We start from the raw sequence: 12507 nt of genomic DNA, 5'->3' as shown, positions 1-12507 counted from the left end.
ACTGGAAGTTGGCAAACATGATGGCCATCTACAAGAAGGGCTGGAAGGAGGATCTGGGGATCATAGGCCTGTCAGCCTGATCTTTGTGCCAAGGAACATCATGGAACAGATTTTAAGTGCCATCACGTGGCACATATGGGACAACCAGGCCTAGTCAGCATGCATTTAGGAAAGTCAGGTCCTACTTGATCAACGTGGTCTCCTTCTGTGACTAGGTAACCTGCTTAGTGAGTGAGGGAAAGGCTGTGGATGTTGTCTAGCTGGACTTTAGTAAAGCTTTTGATAGTGTTTCCCCCAGCATTCTTCTGGAGAAGCTGGCTGCTCATGGCCTGCATGGGTGCCCTGTTTGCTGGGTGGAAAGCTGGCTGAATGGCCAATCTCAGAGTGGTGAGGAATGGAGTTGCATCCAGCTGGTGGCTGGAGACGAATGGTGTTCCCCAGGGCTCTGTGCTGGAGCCAATCCTGTTAAATGCCTTTATTGATGATCTTGGTGAGGGGATTGAGTGCACCCTCAGTCAGTTTGCAGATGAGACCAAGTTGGGCAGGAATGTTGATCAGGTGGAGTGTAGGAAGGCTCTGCAGAGGGATCTGGTCAGACTGGGTTGATGGGCCAAGGCCAGTGCTATGAGGTTCAACAAGGCCAAGTGCTAGGTCCTGCACTTGGGTCACAAAAGCATCATGCAGTGCTGCGGGCTGGGGGCAGAGTGGCTGGAAAGCAGCCCAGTGGAAAAGGGCCTGGGGGTGCTGGTAAACAGCAGCTGAACATGAGCCAGCGTGTGTCCAGGTGGCCAAGAAGGCCAGTGGCAACCTGACTCCTATCAGATACGGTGTGGCCAGCCCCTGTACACCTGTGAGGCACCTTGAATCCTGTGTTCAATTTTGAGCCCCTCACTACGAGAAAGACATGGAGGGGCTGGAGTGTGTCCAGAGAAGGGCAATGGAGCTGGTGAAGGGTCTGGAGCACAAATCTTAGGAGGTGCAGCTGGGGGAGCTGGGGTTGTTTAGCCTGGAGAAAAGGAGGTTCAGGGAAAACCGTCTTGTTCCACTGCATGAAAGAAGGCTGTAGCCAGGTAGAGCTCAGTCTCTTTTCTCAAGTAACAAGCAATAGGACAGGAGGAGATGTCCTCAAGTTGTGCCAGGGGAGGTTTAGATTCAATGTTAAGAAATATTTCTTACCTGAAGAAGTCAAACATTTGAACAGGTTCCCCAGCGAAGTGGCGGAGTCACCAGTCCCTAGAGAGACTTAAAAAGATGTGTAGATGTTGTGGTTAAGGACATGGTTTTGTGGTGGCTTTGACAGTTCTATGAGAGCAGTTGTATATGATGGTCTTAAAGGTCTTTTCCAGGCTAAAGGCACTCCATGGCCTTTATAAACCATGTCTTTCCCTTTTGCATTCAGGGGAAAAAAGAATGAATTCAACAGTGTTCTCTCATGTTGTGTAAGTTTTGGTTTGCCCACTGTAAGTTTTCCCTATTTCACTTCATGTGGGGAGGTTTCTCTCCCTTCTCCAACATTTTTGCATGAAATGTGTACATCTGACTTTCTGATGTTCTTGATCCTGACCATACCTTGTGCATATTGCTACATAAAATTGGTCTTCTAGATAGGTCTTGATAAGTGTAATAATACTTATATAATATATATATAATATTATAATATTTATAATATATTATATATATTATATATAAATATAAATATAAATATAATATTATATTATATAATATTATAATATAATATATATAATATATAAATAATACTTATAATAATAGTAATAGATACTCAGCAGGCAGTAAATTAAATGAGTTGGGCAGAGTCATTACAGAAGGAGGTAGCAGATTGCCTTTGTATTGCAGGGCATTGCTGAGTGAGTGGCACATTCTCTTCTGTACTGTTGGAGAGCGGAAGTAGCAGGAGCATAATTGAGAATTGCTCCAAAGTGACGCTTTTTATTTTGCATGAGAAAACTGAACCGTGCTGTCCTTATCCCCCTTCCATCTAAATCACTGCATTTTAATGGAGAAACATCTCATCCTGTGTTACTCTGAGAATGCATAAAGAGAACTCTGCTGCAGAATGATTTGTTTGCCAGCTGCGGTAGGACACTGGTTTTGGTGATGAGCTGGGGGTCCGCTGCAGTGTGGTATTCTGCATCTTTACAGTTCTGATTTCAGCTAGTATCATGTTCACTTTGGAGAGCAGGGATTCTTGCATTCTGGCCTTTTTTCCTTTTGTTCTGTGTACTTTTCTACGTTTGGTGTCTTTCACTTTCTCTACATTAGGTATCGTATTCTGGTTATCAGAGACAAAACTGTGTTCTTGCTTGAGAACTGCTCAATTGAGTACATTTTTATTTGAATGATATCCTGCAATTAGGATATAGAAATTTGACTTGTCATGTGTTCATTTTGTTTGTTTCCTTGTCTTTTTGCCTTGCAAGAATACAGCTTGTTTTATGTTTGAAAGGTGGAACTTGTGGAAAACCAAAGGGGGGTGTATATATAATAGAGCTGCTGAAAATAGCAAGGGGAGGAGAAGAGGTTAATTATATGTATACTCTTGCAGCATAGTCAAAACCCCGTCAAAGCTGGTAGAAAAAGAAAACTTCTGTAAACTTGGGTCAAACTCACCAGCGAAAGCACATCTCTTAGCTCAGTGACAAACAGCATTAGGGAGCTCCTGAAAGTGGATGGGAAGAGGATTTAGGAAATAAACTTATTTGCTTATCCACAGAACTGTAATGTTTATAAAGACTTTGATGGTCTGTGTTTACTCATGGAATTTTGGCTCTATGTGTGCGTTGCCTTTCTGGAATAAGCTGAAGAGTAAGGTCCTTTTGCTCAGTTGGTTTAGCAGAAGAATTAAATCAGCAACAACTCTAAAGGTGAAAGTAATTTAGTTGCCATCTTACTACCTGAAACAAGGCGTAGCAAACTTCAGTTTTGCATGGGAAGTTGGGATGTTTTAGAGCAGGGGAGAAAAGAGATCTAGTCCTTCTTTTCTTGTAATAGAACACTAGGATTACATTAGCATTATGAAATTGTCATATGTAATCCATCATATATGGTTTATGTTAATTGTACCTCTTTATTTAGCCTCCTCATGAGGGGAGATAGGTGGAGACAGAAACAGTAGAGTCTTCTGGTTTTGTTTTTTCTCTCCTCCCTGGTGTACAAAATGAATGACTGCAGGAGTGTGGGAACTTAAGTTTAAGAGAATGGTGGGACTGATTCTCAGAGTGGTGGACCATCTAAGCTCCCTCTGTCTTACTTCAAAATGTTAACTCTAGCATTTCCAAAAATTGTGTTCTGAGTGCAGTATCTTTGTCATCCTCCACTAATTGGTATTTACAGAGGCTTTTTTTCTTCTCTGGTTTTGGATTCATCCCTCCTGTTTGCTTTCAACCGCTGACTTCCTTAAGGATATATCCTTTAGGATATGACATAGAATACATGCAGTAGAAGCTTTGTCCATCAGCTTTCCAGCTTCAAACACTCCTGACACTATCACTGTGGTGATACAGAAATCCTCTGGGGAAGGAGAAAGCTCTAAACCCCAGTTGTGAGAAGATCTCTAATTGTAGGTTGTTAATTTCTCTGAACTGTTTATGCTCATTAGAGTTAATTTTGTGCCTGTGGTGTGGTCTGACTGCTGTTGACATTCCCTGCCTTTGGCTGTGCAGCAGAACTTGGAAGTGTGGAGTTTCTTGGTTACAATGGCTTGAGTTTAAAAGATGGGTTTTTCAGACTTTTAACTGAGGTGTGTTAGAAGTTTAATCACTTTATATGCATAAAGTTGACATAGAAGGATTGCTTCTGAAAGGTTTTGACTCAGTGGGGGTGCTGGTGAGAGCGAACCAATTTAAATGCTTTAGGCCAAGGCTAAGTATAAACCTCAGGAGTTCTGAGCTGTTTGCTCCAACACTGCAGTGTGCTGCCTTCTCTCTCTCTCATCTCTCTGTTGGTTGTGCTAGTGGAGCTACAGTGGGGATGCATAATGAGGTGGTTCAAGAAACTGGTCCAGTCTGAAAATTTCAAAGAAAACCTGCAGGGGTGGGGATGGGTAGGTAGGAAGGGGGAGGACCTCCTTAAAATAGTCTTACCTCTAAAGTAATCTTTGTTGAATTATTTAAATGTATAAAGTTATTTTGTATTAATCTGAACTGTTTCTCCTGTCTCCATGTAAGTGTGGCTGTAGTCTTAGTCACTCCCTGTTAGTCTCAGAAGACAAAGATTACTTGTAAGAATGGGTCTGCTTCACTTTGTGGCTTCAACATGAGGCTGATGCTGTGGAATCTGAAGTGTGGAGAAATGAGCAAAGTGGTATTTAGAGGACATAGGTTGTAGGAGACAAGGAGAAATGTCAGGGAAAGAAAACTTGTTTTTCTTCTAGTGTGAAAAATCTCACAAGTGCTTTAAAACTTTTAGAGAAGTTCAAACAGTTCTTATGTTTGGGAAAAATAAGGTTGCTCTCTAATTTTTTTTATCAGTAAACATGATATGGCCTTGACTGTGTTTTCTTTTAAAGTCTGCAATAGCAGTAGTATTTGCAGACCTTCCACACTCAAATTCCTCTTAAATCTGTGTTAATTTAGAGGGCTGAAGTGCTGAATTCGTAGGAAGAATGATAACCTTGGCTAGTGAAAATTGAAAGCATTAAAGCTAAATTTTTTGTCTTACCTTAGAGGAACAAAAACTGTAAGAGGTTTGGAAGGTGTAAATTTGAGTACAGCTTTTCTGCAATTTATCAGTAGTTATTTAATTTGTTAGTTTAAGTAGATCAAGGTTATATTTCTACCTGATTTTAATGTTATTGCCTATAATGTAAATAGGTGGTATTATCTTCAACAATGGTTTTATCCTAATCAATGGTTATAATTCTTGTGTACAGTGCATAGCCTGTATTGTGATAATACTTGCGCATAACTGAGAGAGATTTTGTGTCAATTTACTTCATTTGCCTTGAGGAGTTCCCAGGAGTCTTAGTTACAGGCTTATTGCACCAGGCATTGTAAAAAAAAAGAATAAAAAGATTTAATTGTATAGACTCCTTTGAATAGAAAAGAAAGACATATTACTGGTAATATGTAATATAACCCTTATAAGTATTCATCTTAGCAACCTGTCATCAAGGCTGGGGCTGCTGCTTCCTATGAAAAATTATAAAAGTTAATTAAAAATAATGTGTTAGGATGGTGGGGGTTTTTTTCCCCACTGTATAGTTCTGAGTATTTTAGATACACTGGATAAATTTTTGCACAGAAAGTGAGAGCTTGGGCAGATAGAACCTGGCAACCCTGTTCACACTTTCCTGTTTTCCTCTTGCAATTAATAATTGACTTCTCCTTTTCACTGTTTTGTAACTGAAAGGTGAAGGTTTAGTGAGAGTTGTGATGCCTTTGCTGAGCCTCATGCCTTGCATGTCTGTGAAGGAGTAGGTCAGAAGTTGTTCTTGAAGTGAGTGTGCAGATTTTGCTATATTGCCAAAGCAGATATCAATGGCTTGAAGACATTGGAGGTATGGACACAGGTGAATTTGCAGTAAGAGGTGTGTAACGAGTTGCCAGAATTTTTGAAGGACTAGTGAGGTGGATTAGGATGTGCAGTCAGCTGATCTGCAGCTTGGAGGAAAAAGAAGATGAGCTGAGGATTCAGTGTTATTTTCATTTTCATGTTAGGGAGGGTAGTTTGACTATTGTGTAAAGATGAAGAGCCTTTTAAATATGAACTCCTGATTTCAAGTGCCCTTCAGTAGCCAGGGCACTTAAAACAGTTCCTGCTGTGTCCGTTTTGCTGGTACAGATGTTTGTGTAATGATACAGTGAATGGATCTGTCAGGTCAGAAATGGCTTTTCTCTCTCACAGAATTTTCTCGACCGTATCAGTTCCCTGATCTGACTTGCTCATGAATGGCTGTGTTAACACCATAGAGGAGGCTGGACCTCTTAAACTGGGCTAGAGAAGACTGACCCTATATGTGAAACCAAAATTGTTGTTTTAATCTTTGACATAAAATGAAAGCTGACTGATTTGCATAAATTCTTATTAAAATAGCTGTGTCTGTCAAAATTTTAGATGGATAACTTTTAGCAAGAGTTTGGTAGATTTTTGAAAGCTATTTAAGTGCATCTGTGCTGTTGATTCAGACTGAGAACCAATGGCATAATAATAAAATCAAATATATACAACCAGCCAAAATTCTGCTGAACTTTGATCATTAGTTACATTTCTAGAAATACATGTTTTCATAGTACTACAACTTAAATACTGGCTTACAACAGAAGTTGTTCTTGTCAAATTTCTTCTTTCTTCATGTTTAGGAATACGAATTTAACAGTACACTTCACTAAAAGTGCAAAGTTAAACTGGAGATGGTATTTTAGTTTTGCTCACTTAGTAAGAAAAACTTGCAAATGCAAAAAAGTCTGTGTATTTCTGATTTGGTGTTATACAAGTGGGTTTTTAAAAAATATTTTGGATTTGAGGGAAGAAAGCAGCAGCCAAATAATAGCCACATGCAAAATTTGATTATTCTTTGTTGTTGTTTGTTTACATGATTTTATTACAGCAGGTGAATGCTCTGAATATGTCTGCTTGCATCTCCTCTGTGAGATAGGAAGGTACACTGACACAGGCTTACTGTGGTTGGGCTTTTTCTGTGGTCACTTAAGGAAATATATGGAAACATAAGTGAATGTAGATCCTATCTAGCACAATAATCCCCAGAGCATTCCCCTCTCTCAACTGACAAAGCTCACTGTGCTCCTTCTGCCACGCTCATCTGTTCCTCACCCATTCTGTGAGAACCATTTCCTTAATTGTTTGGATTTAAGCTCGTACATACTGACTTTCTGAAAAGCTGTACAGACATTTTGGTAAAGAAGGCGTAGTGTCTCTGTGAGATGATGGAAGCTAGTTACAATGCACTTGGCCAAGCTGTAGCTCATTTGAGGAATTTTTTGATAAAAGTTTTCACTAGGAAGGACAAAATTAAGCTTTGGTGTCTTGGTTTTTTTTGTCAAGACCAGTATTACCACTGATTTGCAAGATGTGTTGCTAATATGTGTTATTAATAGATACTTAAGCATGTGTAACCACTACATATGGGTGTTTCTAAGACATGCTGTGATTTTTTAAAATTATAAAATTCGGTTTCCATTAATGCAGTATTCTGGGCTTAATTTAATTTTTTATATGCTTTACAAGATACTTCAGTTTAGCTACTTCCATAGGGTCTGGCGCTCTCAGTGATAATTAACTGTATCCTGTTTCATCTTTGAGTGGTGTAGTAAGGTTTGTTTGACAGAATATAGCATGATGGCTTGGTGAGAGCCAGATCTGACTGTAGTTTTCTCTAGAAGTGTGGTGGTGAATAATACCAGAAGCACGAGTTTTTGAAAGAAGTGAGCAGTGAATGTTACTGTTTGGACAAAGTGGTGGCTGAAGGGCTGACTGTCTTGGTTTATTTCTATACCACATCTAATGTTGAAAGCAAGTCTTACTTATTCTCCCTTTTCTTTTAAAAAGGCATCAAATGTAGAAGAAATAAGTTATATCTGTTACTTTGTTAAATGCACTCTTGGGTTTGATCTTTAAATTCATCTACTTGTGACATTGGTGGCTGATTTGCCTTCTCTTAAAAGCAGCAGTGTTCCTCCAAAACTGAAACAAGGTCAGTCTATTCCCAGCCACTGATCAGGTGTGCACGTAATAACTCTGTACCTGCAGAAATGAGGGTTAGCAACTTGTCCTTAACAGTAGAAATGGTACTCAGTACATGGAAATCCTTTTTTCCAGTATATCTGGCTTAATTTTGAGCACAGGTATTATTTATTTACAAAATATGCCCCTGAATTGCTCATACTCAGGTTCTGCCTTTTGGGATTGTTTTGGTTATGTGTGTTCTCTGCTAGTTTAAGAAGATACAATGAGGAGGGGACAAAAATAGTAATTTTTGCATGTTGTATGAGTTGTGGCAAGAAATGGCTGCAATCTTACATATGTATCTGTTACTTGCACAGCATTTAGGAAGTAAGTCTATTTTAATCAGAACTCTGGACACTCTATAACCCCCCCCAACATTTTTATGTACATTCTGGACTGTGGAAAATATTATCTTACTGTTTGTCACCTGCCTGTAACTGTATTTTCTTTCCTGATAAGCATGCTAGGAAGTGAGAGGCTTTTGACAGAGCACTAAAGATATATTGCATTTGACTGCTGCCTGAGACTTCTCTGCACAGATGGATCGCGGTAGTCAACCCAAATCTAAAGAAAATTTAACGAAGTGGAAAGACCTCACTTATGTCCTATTGAATGAACTGGTGGTGGCTTCATTTGCTCCTTTGTAGGCTTATCATCAAGAATTAGGCGTATCCCCACTGTATTTTGGTTTTTAGCTCACTTGTTACGAGCTGTCTGTAGTGATGCACTACTATGTTGGCATCAGTGTTACGTGGGAAGATCTGGGCAGCTGTCCTGTTATTTGTCCAGTCTTTGATAATCAGGACCAAAAAGAATTTTAAAGATTTATGTGGCTTTAAAAGAAAGCCTAGCATGGTATATTGCAGAAGATCATTTCACAGAGTAATCTTGGTGTGGGAGTACTGATGAATTCTGTTAATCAGTACTGGTTGGGGGCACTCTGATATACATGCAGGAACCATTGAAAGGTGCTTACATGCTGTTGACTAGCATTAGATGATCTTGCTCACAGTGAGGTCACAATGCAGTAGCTTCATATTTTGAGGAACTCCTATGTTAAAAAAGTTCTATAAGGCTGTTTCAAATGATTAAACAAGATACAAAATCTGCATTATACTTAAAAATACGATCATGTGAAGAAGGTAAATTGATACACTGCTTGAAATAACATGTTTCACAAATAAGTCTGAGATTTGGGTAAGAGGACCTATTGCTTCTTTTATTCAAACTTCTGTGCAGTGATTCTGTAAGTGAGGCTGTTTTTTATCAGCCACACATATGCTTCCTTTGTTCCTGCCAGGTCGAAGGCAAATTTTGATTACTGGGCTATTGGGGTAGAAATGAATGTGTTGGAGCAGAGTGAAACTGCTTAGCCTAGTGAGTGTAGTCTGCAGTGTCTAGATGGATATGCTTAGATGGCTCTACAGCTACAGGCTATAAATACTTTAAAGTCATGCAGCTTTATTGAGAGAGCTGCGTGCACATGTAGCAAGAGTGTAGGTGTGACACTGGAGTAGTGAAAGCCGTGCCAGACTCTTACCTTCCCTTTGAATAAGCGACGAAGGCTTTGCATATTGTGTGTGTTGGAAAGTACTGTAAATGTGTGTAATTTGTGGCTGTTAATAGAGCACATTTTTGGAGGCAGGACTTTGTCCCTTCTGCTGGGGATGGCATTACGGATGTGTACCATCATTATGGAGGTTTGTATGATTGTGTTGTAGTCTCTAGTTGGCAGCTGGTGCATTGTCCTCTTGGCTTCGTGCATGAGGAGGAGTATGTACCAGCTGAAAATGTTTTCTTTAAAGGCTTCCAGTAAAAAATAAAATAAATACTTTCTTTCTTGTGGATATGGGTAGACTTTGAAGGCCTTATCTGTCTGAATGTATTTTATTAACAAGGCTTGTCCGGGGGATTATTCTCGGTGGTTTTGCTGAGAACATAGCACTTATATTTAAGCACTTTACAAGGCTGTTACTATTAAGAAAGGCTATTGCAGTAGTGATTGTAATAGTTCTGTATTTAGTACATTAATGACAGAAAGTGTGCTGTGCGTCTTAAATTATCAGTGATGTAATCGGTCAGAGCACGTCCTATCTTTTTTTTACGCCTGTTATTAATGAAATGCCTTTTTTCTCTTTGGCAGCTGTTCTGCTGGTTATGTTACTCAAGTTAGGCTCCTTGTGAGATACTCAAAGCAAGTATTGTCCTGATGAAAACTTCTTATTTGTTTGTCAGGGTAAATTCCAAGATTGAAAAAAATAAAAAACTGAAGAAGAAAAATATGTTCTTCCTGTTTTGAGTTAGCATATATAACTTCTGGGCTAAATAAATGTTACATGGTTGCATGAGATTATGGAGGATAAGAATTTGTGCCTTGGTTGACCTTTACTGTATCTCTGTTCTTAAGGGCATTTTACAGTATCTTGTGCTGTTTCTATTCATTATATAATTTAAATTATTCTTTTTTAATAGTGAAGAAGTCTTAAGAATGTTTGCCAGCATTGTTAGCATACATTAGCTTGAAAATGTAGCAGTTTTCAAGCCTATTGGTAGGGTTACAGAGAATGAATATCATCAGAGATTAAAGTTTTTGTATGATGTAATGCAGAAGAGGCTTCCTGAGATCTTGTCCAGACTATGCAAAGTAAGTTTTGGTAAAGTTGTGTTTAAAAATTTAGTCTGAGATTCTGTGGGAGACTGAGCCTGTGAGAGGATGGAAATGTTGCTTTCATGAAAAGAGGATGGATGCCAAGCATGTGATAGCCAGGGCGTGCACGCAGTCTCCATAGCACGTGAATGTTGCTGATTGCAGAGCCCCAAACTGCTTATCTAGAGAAGCTGCTTTTAACATCTGCCAGTTAGAGTAGATGTTCTCTTACCTTTAGCTTGATAGCTTTCTTCTATGTATGGTTTTTTTCCTTTTCTTCCTCCTCATGTTTTTTGCCTTAACGCCAAATCACACAAAAAAGGGAAGAAAGCAGTTTGCCTTAGGTATCCCAATTTTAGTCCTACCCCAATAGGGCTGGAGCTTCAAACTGATGAAACATCAAAAGGAATGATACAGAAAAAGGAGGGGCTTATCCATAATAAGTCTGAACTGGACAGATTGGCACAGTGTGGCATTCATAGAAGTGTTATTCGTGTGATATATGTAGTCTTTAAAATGCTAAAAAAGGGGAAGTTCAGCAGAACAGCAGATCTCTCTTATGACACTTAAAATATAAGATTAGAACAGCAGTAAAGTTGAATTCCTAGAAGAAGAGGGACAGAATTTGAAGTATTAACAATTTGACAGTTCCCTTTTGATTCTAGTAATGTTATGATGTACGTCAAGCTGCATGAACCAAGGTTACAACACAAAGAGGCCTTTGAGTTAGAGGAGAGGGGCTGCGGAGACATGCAGTGCTGCGGGGTGGTTTTGTGCCTGTGTGTTCTGTAGCCCACATACACAGATAGCAGAAACCCAGATGAAAGACTCTAGTGGTAGAGTTAGAGTCTTCTATGGATAACATACATGTTAATAAAAAAAATAGCCTTGGGAGGCAGATGGGAAAAGAATAGGATACCAGATCTTGCCTGCATCTCATTTGTGTGCCTGGGGGTTTTTTTGTGAGTTTGGTGATCTACTTGAACAAAACTTGAGTGCAAAGCTAGAATTTAATTTTCAGTGGGTTCAGTTGAATGTGGCAAACACAAAACATGGCTAAATATAAAAAACATAATGCAGACAACTCTTCCAGGAAGTCTCCAATCTGAGGAGTTGGGGTTCTGTTTCCTGGAAAAGGGCGAGCATTGTCTTAACATTCTTTCAAAGGAAGGAGTCTCTCCAGGTGGCTTTATCCATATTTTTTTTCAGGAAGAGAAAACCACAAGGTGTTTCAGACATGAAATGCTTTTGTCATCTGCTAATTTGGGGGTTTTGTTTTGGTTGGTTGGTTTCGGTTTTTTTCTTTGTTTGTTTGGCTTTGGTTTTTAAAGGCAGTGTATATGCACATACTTGTTCATTATTGTACTTTTCTTAATGCATCTAGTAATGTGTCAGGCTTTTATAGAGGGACTAGCCAGGGTCCCCAAACAATTTTGCAGCTGTAGTCCAGTCCTTGAGGGTGAGTCATAATTCCACATACTGAACAATATGTTGAAATACATAGGAGAGCCTTCCTGGAGTTTGTTTACTTATGAGTTGATTATGTGAATGTAGATGATCATACATGGTATTCCAAAATATATATTCTGACTGACAAACATTTTCAGTTATGTTTCATTCAAGGTAATATAAAAGTCCTAAGGGATGAAGTTGTAGACTATTTTGCTCAAATAGAGTGAACTTGTTTCAACTTTCCATCCTGTAAAGCAAAGCAGATGGCAGGGCGGGAAAATGTGATGTGTTGTCTTGTGTTGGTTTTCACCTAGGAGTGTAACTGGAATTACTCAGGAACTGAGCAGTGAGTATGCTGGTGCCAGTTCTTTCACACGTTCACATAGATTCTTTCATTGGGTTATCTTGGTTTGAGCTTTGGTCAATTGTATCTTGAGTGTTTGCTAATAGAGATCTTTCCCAGTGTGAAACATGGACCTTGGATATCATCCCTATGGTAAATCCAAGTGTGGTTTGAAAGAGTTGCAGGGTTCTTGTCACATCTTTCCACATGGCAGCAGAATGCTTGGATTACTCCCAGTGTTAGCCATAGGGAATAGCTGGAGGGTGAGGATTGCTCTCCTTTGCTTTGCAAATATTGTTGGAAGCTTCTCTCTTCAGGGGCACGTAAACACAGCCGGTTAGTAAATGCTGGTGGGGAAATATTA

General features: G+C 39.3%; 1 protein-coding gene across 4 annotated transcripts in view; it reads left to right on the top strand.

The window, feature by feature from the left end:
* TCF20 (transcription factor 20) overlaps positions 1 to 12507 on the top strand; it is a 132203-nt gene that overhangs the window by 70470 nt on the left and 49226 nt on the right. The gene's annotated exons all lie outside the window — the stretch shown is intronic.

Source organism: Corvus hawaiiensis, chromosome 4 (genome assembly GCF_020740725.1).
Source record: "Corvus hawaiiensis isolate bCorHaw1 chromosome 4, bCorHaw1.pri.cur, whole genome shotgun sequence".
NCBI lineage: Eukaryota > Metazoa > Chordata > Aves > Passeriformes > Corvidae > Corvus > Corvus hawaiiensis.
Note: the sequence above shows the minus strand (reverse complement) of the source record. Positions and strands in the feature narration are given on the sequence as shown.